Here is a 13,388-nt window from a genome sequence, read left to right on the forward strand (position 1 = left end):
ACTATTATTGTAGGCAAACTCTACCAATGGTAAATATTTTTCCCAACTACCTTGAAATTCTAATACACAACATCTAAGCATATCTTCAAGTACTGAATAACTCTCTCGATCGACCGTCGGTTTGAGGGTGGAAAGTCAGACTAAAACTCAACTTTGTGCCCAAAGCCTTCGTAATTTCTTCCAAAACCGTGAAGTAAATCTTGGATCTCTGTCTGAAATGATCGATAATGGTACCCTATGTAGTTTGACTATCTCGACATATACAACTCGCCAACTTGTCAAGTGAATAATCCATACTGACGGGATAAAATGAGCCGACTTCGTTAACTTATCAATCACAACCTATCTGCATCTTTCTTTCTCGTGTAACGGCAATCCTGTCACAAAATCCATAGTAACTCGATCCCATTTCCACTCGGGGACTAGCACAGTCGCAATAAACTCAAGGTACCGATGTTCGGCCTTTACATTGCTGATGATCAAGCATCTAGAAACAAACTCAAATATCTCTTTTCATTCCTACCCACCAATACAATTTCTTCAAATCATTATACATTTTTGTACTTGCTGGATGAATAGATAAAGAACGCTATGTGCTTCTGTAAAATCTTCCAATAAGCTCATCATTCTTTGGTACACAAATTCGTCTCTAAACATCAAACAACCATCGAACCAATCCGAAATTTGATTCTATGCCCTCACATTGAACTCTTTTAGCTTGTAACTCATTATCATCTTTCTGAGCTTCACAAATCTCTTCAAGAAATACCGGTTTAGCTCTAAATTCAGCTAAAATAGAACCATCATCCGACATGGCTAAATTGGTATTCAAAGCTCGCAATGTAAATAAAAGTTTCCTGCTTAAAGCGTCAGCAACTACATTTGCCTTACCTGGGTGATAATCAATCACTAACTCATAATCTTTAATCAACTCTAACCATCTTCTTTGCCTCAAATTCAAATCTTTTGAGTCATCAAATATTTCAAACTTTTGTGATCGGTGAATATGTGGCACTTCTCACCGCACAAATGATGTCTCCAAATTTTCAAGCAAAAAACAATGGCGCTAGCTCTAAATCATGTGTCGGATAGTTCTTCTCATGTGGCTTTAGTTGTCTAGAGGCATAAGCAATTACCTTCCCTTCCTGCATAAGTACACAACCAAGTCCATTCATGGACGCATCATCAAATCACAAACTCCTTACACGGTTCTAGTTGCACTAAAGCAGAGCTTTAGTCAACAATGCTTTTAACTTGTCAAAACTCATTGACACTTCTCATCCATTCAAACTTAACATCCTTTCGCAGCAATCTTGTCGTGGGTAGCTATCATGGAAAATCCTCTACAAATCGCCTATAATATCCGCAAGACCAAGAAAACTTCTAACTTTTGATACATTTCTAGGAGGCTTCCAATCAACAATGGTGAAATCTTGCTCGGATCAACCTTAATACCTTCACCAAACAATATGTCTAAGAAAACCAACTTCTCGTAACGAACTCACTTTTGCTGAACTTGACATACAACCGATTATCTTTCGAATCAGTAAATCGTTCTCAAATGCTCGCATGCTCGGTCTCATCATGAGAATAAATCAAGATATCATCAATAAACAAAACTACAAACTTATCTAAGTACGGTCCGAAAATTCGGTTCATTAAGTCCATGAAAATGGCAGGAGCATTAGTCAAGTCAAATGGCATCACAAGGAACTCATAATGACCATACCTAGTCGAAAGCGTCTTCAAGACATCGACTCTTTAACTCACAACCGATAATATCCGAATCTCAAATCTATCTTGAAAACACAGTAGCTCCTTCAATTGATCAAACAGATCATCAATTCTAGGCAATTGATACTTGTTCTTTCTTCGTTACCTTGTTAAGTTGCCGATAATTTAAGCGAAATCTCATCGATCCGTCATATTACCTTGTTTCAATTCCAGAATTCCTTTCTCTTCGGTCAATAAACCTCGGATGATGTACTTTTTACGAAATTCCTCCTGAAAGAAATCCCAAGTGACCTCTCCTTTGGTACAACTGATACAAGTGTCTTCCACCAAGAGTAGGTGAGTCTCTAAGAAGTGATACTACACATTCCATACATTCCTCGGTGTACAAGATAACTCATCAAAGACTCGATAGTATTTTCTAACCAAAATTCTGCTCTTTCTGCATCATCATCTTTTGTTGCTCGAAACTCTTCTGCCCTTTGTTTCCTGATTCTATCAACTGGTGGCTTTTCTCTTATCACTGCACTGTGATTGGGGAGCTTGAGCTACATGGGTAGCCCGAGAATCATGAGGGGTGGAGGTCTAATCTGCCGGATTCGTACGAACGAACTCGGCAAACAAATCATTCAAAGCTTGGAAGAGAGCTTCTCGAGTCACTCCTCCCTGATCAACTATTACTGGCCTATTCTCAGATGGCGCTGCCCCTTCTGTGGAAGCAGGCGCATTACTTTCTACATCATCATCACGGCTGCTTGGATCCATTACTATAAAACAAAATATTTAAAAAAATCGTCAGGAGTCGTCACACTATCAAAATACAAGTATGGCATGTATAGCTAGACTTTTTCTCACACTAACTGTTCCGAGAACCGACTAAACCTGCTCTGATACTAATAAATGTAACACTCCTTACCCGAGACTGTTTCCAGAATCGAGCACGAGGCATTACTAAACTTATTCTATCCCTTAAATAGGTTTAAATTGTTTATTTAAGCATTTCGGAATGTGCTGCCATTCTGCGTCGTAGTCGCCTAAAAATTCATATCTTGAGTTCCGAAACTAGAAATTAAGATCCGTAAATTTTTCCTGAAACTAGACTCATATATCTATCTACTAATTTTTTTCATAGATTTTTGACTTGGCCAATTAGTACAGTTTATTAGTTAAAGTTTCCCCTGTTTCAAAACTCGACTGCACTAACCTCTTGTTACTACGAACCATGTTTCTTCCTGTACAAAATTCATATCACTAAGCCGTTTGTTTCTCTTAAAACTAGACTCAACAAGGATTATAACCATATAAAGTATACCTTCTAATTAGTTTTGTAAAATTTATGGTGAATTTCCAAAGTTGAAACAGGGGTTCCAGAAATTGCTCTGACCCTGTTTCACTAAAACTCAGATATATCATGAAATATAATACCTTTACCTATTTTTATTATTCCATAAGAAAATAGACATAATAAGCTTTAATTTCATATATTATTCATCTTCAAACTATGTTTATAAAATTTTTAGTGATTTTTCAAAGTTACGTCATTGCTGTTACTTGAATCTGTTTTTAGGTTACTTTCACATTTTTCATAATTTTCATGTGATAATCACCATTCAATCATACATATTAATAAACATGCATATCATCGGCCATTTTATTAGCTAATCACTAGCAAGTATTTACACATCATTCATTGTTCATATTATACCAAAAGTGGCTAAGTTTCTATACATGCCATACACAAAACAAAACGTCTAATTATACCGAGTTATTTCTTTGATAGTGTGATCGGCCTCCGACGTTTCCTTCGATCCCCGAGTGGCTAGATAAGTACTATAAGAAGAAGAAAATAAAGAGATTAAGCACTAGGCTTAGTAAGCTTACAAGAAAATAAATCACAACATTCAACGTAATGGATAATTATGCATAATATCATCTAACATCATAAATTTCTTTACTTCTCAATTTCTATCTTCTTCTTTATTCCTTACCTTCTTTCTTACGACCTTTCCTTTTCATAAGTATAATCTACTTTTCCTTTGCTGTTAATTCACTGTAATTTAACTCGTATCCTGACCCGTTGAACCACTCGGAATACTAAGGATACTAGGTCGTTCTGTCTATCAATATCTCGCCAATGCCATGTCTTTGACATGGACTTACATGAATTATTCTGTCTCCAATGCCATATATAATATGGACTTACATGGCTCAATCCTGTCTCCAAAGCCATATTTCTAATATGGACTTACATGGCTCATTTCGTTCGTCTGTCAACCCTAATATCCTAACATTCCTAGGGTTCAACCGGCTTTCTAACACTTTTCCTCTGTCACTTCACCTTAAATTCGACTTTAAATATTTTCATAACATAAATATATAAATGCTGAAATTGACAATAATAATGTAAAATAAAAGAATATTGCATTTATTTACTGTAAACTTACCTCGATACAAAATGTGACTAAACTTTACAATTTAGTCCTTTACTTTTCTTTTCCCGATCTACTCTCGAATTTCGCTCTTCTTGATCTATAATAGCAAATTTAGCTTATTTAATATCAACATTTATCAAAACAACCCTTTACTCAAACTTTGGAAAAATTACATTTTGCCCCTAAACTTTCACATATTTGCACTTTTGCCCCAAGGCTCGTAAATTAAACTTCATCCTATTTTCTTATGTTTTATGACATGCTGATCATTTTTCCTTCTATGGCAACATCAAATTCACACACTAACATGTACTTATGACTATTAGGTATTTTTACCGATTAAGCCTTTTACTCGCTTTTCACTTAAAACCAAGTAGCACAAGTTGTCTAACATAATTTAAAACCTCATATTCCATCATAAAACATCAAAATACACAAATTTCACCTATGGGTATTTTTCCAAATTTGATTCCTAACTTAAATTATTGCTAGCATAAGCTTTATCGAGCTACCGGACTTCAAAACGTAAAGATCATTAAAAGCGGGCTTGGAATCACTTACTATGAAGCTTGAAAGTTGAATAAACCCCAGCTATGGAGAGAGGTAAGGTTCTGCTGGTAACTTGAAGAAGATGATACAATTTTATCATCTTTTTCACCTTTTATTAATGTTAATAACCAAATGACCAAAATGCCCTCCTTACTAAACTTTCAAAAATTCCTTCCATGTCCTAATTTTGTCCATGAACTTAAAATTGGTCAAATTACCATTTAAGATCTCCTAATTAATATTCCAAAATAATTTCATACTAAAAACTTCTAGAATGCAAGTTTTGCAAATTATTCGATTTAGTCCCTAACCTCAATTTAAGCACTTTATGCATAGAATTTTATCACGAAATTTTCACACAATCATGTAATCATACCATGAACCTCAAAATAATAATATATATATATATATATATATATTTTTTTACCCTAAATTTGTGGTTTCGCAACCACTGTTCCGTTTAGGCCCTATTTCGGAATGTTACATGTCAATTGTCTAACGATCCCTTTTGACTTGCACAATCTATTAAACTCATCAGAATAGAACTCTAAGCAATTGTCTGTGCGGAAGTATTTTATTTGTTTTCCCGTCTATTTTTCAATCATAATTTTTCAAAACTTAAATGCGGAAAACACATCACTTTTCTACTTCAAGAAGAACGCACAAACTTTTTTGGAAAAATCATCAATAAAGGATAGCATATAATTAGCTCCATCTCTCGAAGGCACTCTAGATGACCCCCACAGATCAGAATGAATATACTCCAACGTTCACTTCGTGTTATGGATTCTTTTGGTGAATCGAACTCTCTTTTGCTTCCCAAAAATACAATGCTCACAGAAATTCAGTTTGCAAATTCTTTGTCCATCAAGAAGTCCTCTTTTACTCAATTCTGCCATGTCATTCTCACTCATATGCCCTAGGCGCATATGCCAAATTTTAGTAATATCATCATCTGACAAGGAAGAGGAAGCGACAGCTGCATTACCAGTAATAGTAGAACCCTGCAAAACATATAACTTGGCAGTCTTTCTCTGCCCTTTCATCACAACAAGGGAACATTTGAAATCTTTAAAACCCCACTTTCAGCTATGTATCTATACCCTTTTGAATCAAGAGTACTCAACGAAATTAAAGTTCTATTTAATTCTGGAACATGTCGTACGTCACTAAGTATTCTGACAACTCTGTCAAACATCTTAACTTTAATTGTTTCAACACCTGCGATTTTACATGAAGCATTATTTCCCATCAAAACAACATCTTCAGACACTATTTCGTAAGTTGTAAACCAATCCCGATTGGGACTCGTGTGGAAGGTGCAGCCTGAATTAAGTATCCACTCCTCGCTCACTTTAGAATTGTTGACTGAAGCGACTAGAAGTTCACCATCGCGGTAGTCTTCTACAACATCAGCTTCACCGAAATTTTCTGGTTGTTTTCCCTTTTGATTTGCAGCCTCCCTTTTAATCTTGTTCTGTAGCTTATAGCACTCAGCTTTAATGTACCATTTCTTCTTACAGAAGCTACAAGTTTTACCTCTGTTTAAAGACTTTGATCTACCCTTGATTTACCGCGAGGATTCTGTTCCTGTGTCCTTCCACGATCATCATTAGCATTCTGATCTTGTTTCCCACGAATAATGAGACCCTTTCCCTGAGAGTCTGGTTTAACTACAAGATGTTTCATCTTATCATACGGGGTCAAAGAATCATAAACCTCATCAACTGTGAGAGACTTGCGGCTATATAAAATTGTGTCTCTAAAGGTTGAATAAGATGGGGGCAACGAACAAAGTAGAATCAACCCTAGATCTTCCTTATCATATTGAACCTCCATGGCCTCTAAGTTTGAGAGAATTTCTTTAAAAACTGTTAAGTGTTCGTGTACAGACGCACCTTTCTCCAAACGATGAGCATAAAGACGTTGCTTCATATGCAACTCGCTTGTTAGAGTTTTCGACATACATATTTGTTCTAGCCTCTTTCATAATGGAGCGGCAGTCTTCTCTTTCATTACATCCTGCAAAATTTCATTGAACAAATGCAGATGTAATTGTGTTAACGCCTTTCGATCCTTATGCTTCTTCTCTTCATCTGTTAATGTCGAAGGTATCTTATCTATCCTTAGTAGGGCATCCTCCAGATCCATCTGCGCAAGAACTACTTGCATCTTAATCTGCCACAAAGCAAATCTGGTGTTGCGATCCAACAGTGAAATTTCATACTTCAAAGACATCATTACAGTGATCGAGATGAACAACCCGGATGCTCTGATACCAATTTGTAAAAAATAAAATAAAGAACACACATATTTTTACGTGGAAACCCTGAAGAGAAGAAAATTCACTATGTCAAATTCGAATAATTATAAGAGGAATAGATTATGTCTATTTACACGCTTGTAAAGCCATATTCTAGTAAGACTGAAACACATTATTCTAATCAATATAAAATAGATGGAGTTTAATAAGGTTTAAAAAACCTTATTCTAAAATAAAATAAAAGAAGTGCAGTTCTATATGGATTTTACTTTCATTTTATTTTACCACTATATTTTATTTAAATAAGAATTCGGGTCATTTAATTCTAACAGTTATTTTGAGCAACCTAGAATTGAAATTAACCTTTCTTCATAAGCTTTAGAGTTCTTCATTTGAGATGTTTCTTTGAATATTAACAAAAGAAAGAAAAATGAAAAATATTATGACATTATGCATTTGAGGTTTCCAATTATTTAAAAGTAGAGTGATAGTTCTAAGTATGTATCCTTCTAAAAATGACTTTTCTATGAAGACATCCAAGCATGAGATGATAATGACCTTCTTTCACTATCCTTTCATGTTCAGAAATTATCTTTTGTTGTCCTCTTTGAGCCTGACTGAATTATCTTTGGAATTAACCTTAACCAAGGATCACCTTCCACTCTAAGGGACAAATATCATGAAGAATTTGTCTGTTGTACAAGAAGTAGACGGTTCCAATATGTTGTGGAAATAGTGTCTTTTGAAATAGAGGCAAAATTTGATGTGATTCAAGTTGAAAAGGAATTCTAACACATTTTGTTTTGGAAAAAATTGAAGAAAAGTAAAATGAGAAGAGAAAAATAGAAAATTGTGAAATGAAATGAGGAAGGACAATTGAATTTAGAAGAATGAGTGATAAATTTCTTCATGAAAAAAAATGATCCTTCGTTCTAATATCCTTAAATATTTGTTTAAGCCTAAATATCTGTTCTTTTAAAACCCTAAATCTTGACTTATACTACGTTCCTTTTAAGTCTATTTTGATCATGTATGGATATCTAAGTTGGAATGTCTATCCTCAAACCTTATCTCATGTATTAGAATTTTTATTTTACTTTTAAAAGAATTATGAATCTTCTAATACGTGGTAGAAAAAGAGAAAGAATAAACTCTAGAATGAAAAGCTCAATAAAAAGGGGTAGTCTAGAGCAAAATGGAATTCAAAAGCTGCTAGCAAGTTACTAAGATCACGAAAACCCATAACACCAGGGAATATCAAATTATCATCTTTCTTTTGGAAAATTGACCTTCCAATCATCACAGTAGGTCTTAACCCATGTCAAAGAGTTATTATTTCAAAGGACTAAACAATATTGCATTTGCTTAATTTTAAAGGAATTCATGTTTACCAAGTTGTTTCGTTTGTGAGCCTATATGGTTAGGGGGCATACTTCTTTCATCCTGATGCTTTTATGTATTAACTAACATATTGTTCTATCAAGCTTTTTTTCCTTAAATGACTAAGGCTTAATTTTACATTATTTCTCAAAAGTGCTTTTTGGGGTCAAAAGCATTTTTGGGGTCAAAAACATTTTTGGAGTCCTAAACAATATTAAACAAACAACTTTTGTAGTCAGAAGTGTTTTTGAACCCAAAAGCAAAAGTATTTTTTTTTTTTTTAGCTTTTGCTTTTGGCAAAAGCGTTTTTAGAATCAAAAGATAATTTTAACTCTTATAAAGTATTTTATATAATATTTATATTGGGTATATAACTATTTTGAAATTTATTTTAAATATATAATATTATATATTTAAATTTTTATTGGTTATATTTTAATATTTAAAATATAATTTATATATTTGAATTAAATTTTATAAATAATTGATAATAATTGTTTTAAAAATATTTAAAATTTATATTTCAGTATATTAAAATATTAACAAAATTATAATAAATTATTTTATATTCTTACTAAAATATCGAATATTAACTAATTTGAACATTATTTAAATGCATATTTGTTACTTTATAACACTATGTCTAAAATAGATATTTTATTTCTCAAAACATTTTTAACAGTAATACTAAACACTTAAATCTTAAATCAAACTTTTCAAACTTCTCAAATCACTTTTTTATAGCACTTTTTAAAAGCACTCCTCAAAAGCAAGTCCTAAATTAACACTAGAGATTATCTAGTCAAAGTTCATCAGTCTTTGAGAGACTTAAATTTTATTCTTAATTCAAATTATTTTCGCCATATAAGAATATCTTTGGAAAATGTAGAAAATGGTTTTCAAATGGGACAGTTGTTCTACGACAGAGTGAAGACAAGTCATGAAAAGGAATCATGAAAGTTTAGGATGAAAAGTTGTTGGGGGCAAGAAGATAGTGAATTGGAAGAGAAGTGGTACAAGTTAATCTACAACAGTTTGGGGGATTACTTTGATTTAGAGAAAGAAAAGTGAATCAGAAAGTTTAAGAAAGATTTGAGAAAAGTGTTTAGAGTATTGAGCATATTTGCCTCATTTATGAGCATATACATTATGTTCATTAAAATGGCATGTATCATGTATGCATATTTTGACAAGTACATACATCAACTTGATCATGTCATCATAAGCATCCTTGATTGATATCATCGTAGCATTTGCACAACTTCATGAAGCATTTATGTTTTCTGAGAGTTTTTTTTTTTTTTTTTCCCAAATTGATCTTGCTTTAATATTATTCGACTTTTTGGTTAAGCCAAACATCATTTCCGTCTAGTTTCGCCTAGTAAGTATTTCTAAACTCTGGTTTTCTCCAAGTTTATTTTCAAAAGTTATGATTTTGCGCAATTGGTATTTTCAAACTCTAGTTTTACCCAAGTTCACTTTCAAAAGTTTTGGTTTCACTCATTAAGTATTTTCAAACTTTGATTTCGCTACTTATTAAACTCTAGCATTTTCGAAAGGTAAAAGTATAGTTTTCAGTACCCAAAGATATCTCTACTAAGTATTAAATGAGAATTATAGAATCTGTGTTGACTAATAATTTTTTATTGTGAATGAAATTGGGCAAAGAGGCAAAATGGGCAAAATGATAATTTTACTATTTAAGAGCATTTTGATCATTTCACATCATGTTAATGTGATATTAAATTATTGGAATTGAATTTAATGAAAAGGAATGGGTGAGAAGGATTGAAAATGCAAATTATGTGGAAGGTTATTTTAAATTTTTACAAATGATTATATATATTTATTCTTAAATTACAATAAATTGTGGACCACTCAAAAAGGAAAGTGTCTTGAACTTATTATTGTTATTATTATTATTATTACTATATAAGATAGGAAATAAAGAGATAGATAGTTGAATGGTTGAGCGTTGCCCCAACAGTTGATGGCATTCGGTTTTAAAAGCCAATTTTGGCTATCTTCATTAATTAGGCCAATATGCCCATTATATATGTAAATATATATTTTGGGTTATATCGATTGAACTTGGCAAATCTTTTTATATTAGAATTTGGATTTTTTTTTATTTAAGTTAGGCCCTAAAATTGATAATTATTTTTATATTAGAGTCTAATTTGGATAAAAGAAAAAGTTTAAGTCTCAATGTAAAAATATTTTTCAAGTTCAGCGCTTAACTTCGACAAAAAAAAGTTTAAGCCTCAATGTGATAATAATTCCCGATTTCAAGACTTAATTTTAATTTTAAAAAAAAATTCAAATCATAATATAGAAATTGGTAATTCAAACCCCAAATAATGATTTAACTCATGTATGTTATTAGGACAAGGACGGGAGCTCAAAAAGGTTAATTTTTCACCCCTAGCTAGATGGCAATATCAAGGAGGGGAGGTTTGCTCTTTTTTCCAATTTTCTTATATATTTCTTAAATCTAAACCAATCTCAGCACAAACTTTGATTTTTCACTAAAATCAAGTAGAGAATCAACTTTCAAACTTAGTTCCTCCATCCATTGCAACATTCAAAGTTAAGTTTTTATGGATTTTGAGGGGAAAAAAATGGTTGCTAAAGAGAGAAAGGTCAATAAGGTAAAAATAATGTCTTTTTTAACTCTCATAGTTTGATATTTGAACTTAGATGTTACGAAAAAGTTTAGAAAAAATATATTTATTAATTTTAGTTATATTTTTGTGTATATGGAAAAATGAAGAACGTTGTTAAATAATGGAATTTTCTTACTAATTAAGGATAGAATCAAGTTTATGGAGGTTTGATTATATGTGTTATTGCATCTTAAGTTAAGTACATCGGATACTCTTACTTATTTTATTTTAAAGTACTTTATGAATTTGGTAATATTTATGTGATAAGTATTTATAATATATATATATATGTATATAAATATATACAAATTCCTTGGCTCAATGGTGTAGAAATTAGTTATTATTAAGTTCTGCTAAAAATTTGAATGTGAGATGACATATTAATTAATGAGGTATTATGAGACTTTGGTTGCTTACAAGTATTAGTAAGCATATTTGGATATGTTGGAATTATGTTATTAATGTAAAATGTGAATAATTGTCATTATGACTATGAATAGGACTTATTGGTTAATTCATAATTTTACTCGATAAAGTCAATACTATGTTAAAACATAAGATTTGTTACGTAAAAATTTAAAAATAATAGAAACGTGACTTTCCACTATTGGGAATTATTATACAAAATGGACTTGTGTATAAGGCTTAACGAAATGCGAAAATGTATATGTAAATGTAAAATACCTATGATGCCTACATGTGAAAGAAAAAGGATGAACATGCTCATAAGGCATTTATTAATATGGATTTGATCATAAGTTTGTTAAAGTGCATAAAGTGCCCTTATATGATATGTGTATATGTATTTGTTAATTATCTTGATGGATATATGTTATTTATAATTGCAATGTGCCTTATTAGACTTAGTAAAATGTTATGAAAGGTTGGTATGCCAATTAAGGTCTATAGCATGTTTGAAGTTTTGTTGGAGGTTTCACACTTATTTGCACTTTTTATCGCATTTGGGCCTTGCACTTATGTGTATCTTGGTGTGGTGTAATTTATGCTCTCATGAGCTCATTGGTGCAGTAGAGGGATGTGTTGCGCTATCTTACAGTTTAGCATATCGGTACTCATTGGTGTGGTGGAGGAGTCTCGTATATGCAAATAAATTTTACTAGAATTTAATATGGGCGAAAATGAATTAAAATATTGGTAATCAACTTTAAATGTGAATATTGATAACTAAAAGCAAAAAATAAGTGATGTGAACTAAAGGACTTTTAACTAAATGAGACAAAAAAGAAATAGTAACCGAATAGATGAGTTGAAAGAGAATTTAATATGAAAAATGTGCTTTAAGGATGTGTGGTTTAGTGAAGTTACCTTAAGTGATATTGGATAAATTAATGATCCGAGCATACCTTAGTAAAGGAAATGGTAAAGAAATATATAAGGTGTAAAGAATACGTACGAAAGCTTATGTATGCATGTATGAAAATGTTAGGAAGTTAAGGGATAAAGGATTTAAATATTGTATAAGTCATTCACGTAAATTTCATTATGTGATAAGTTGATGAATTATGGAAATGTAAGTTTAGCCCTATAAGTTGATTAATGTAAATGAATCCATTAGGGACACTAAAACGTAGCTTGAATGAATTGATACGACATAATTAAGAAGGGCCAACATTGACAAAGTATAAGATATATAGTTTAGCAAGCTCAAGCGTTAGTTGTTTAAACGTGAAGGTCTTGACAAGAAGCTTGTAATTTCGGCTTAAGAGCATCGCATCACCATTTGATGTTTTAAAGTCGTAATCGTTACTTGTATTTTGGCATCTACATAGAGGCTTAGACTATTATATGAATTTGTAAATATTTTAACTTGCAAAATTAAGTGTCCTTTGGATCCTATTTGAAAGCAAATGAAGTCATTGGTTCATAAATGAAATTATTCATGTTTGAGATTTGAAATTATGTTTAAATAAGACTCAAATGATTTTAAAATGTTTGGAAATTTTTTGATATCATATGTTGATGTTTGGGAAATGATTCAAAATAATTTTTTTTTTAAATGTATTCAAGCTTTCAAAGTATTAAAAATCATTTTAAAGAAGTTTTATTAAGTCTTAAAATGGTGTTTTATTAAAAGATTTTTTTTTTTTTTTTGCTTAAACTAAGAAAGATGGATAGAAAAGATAATGTTTGTTCACTTTGCTAACGTGACATCCACGTGTGTGTTACATCAACAAAATGAACAAACATTAACAGCTTATTTGGTTGGCTGTAATGCTAAACCATTACAGCCTTATTCAGTGGCCCAACCCTATTCCATTGTTTGGTTAACTGAATAGGCTATTACATCTATATTCCTTACAGCCTTATTCAAGGCAAAATCATCGTTTACAATTCAGCACTCCCCCA

The sequence above is a fragment of the Gossypium arboreum genome, chromosome 7 (assembly GCF_025698485.1).
Source record: "Gossypium arboreum isolate Shixiya-1 chromosome 7, ASM2569848v2, whole genome shotgun sequence".
Taxonomy (NCBI): Eukaryota; Viridiplantae; Streptophyta; class Magnoliopsida; order Malvales; family Malvaceae; genus Gossypium; species Gossypium arboreum.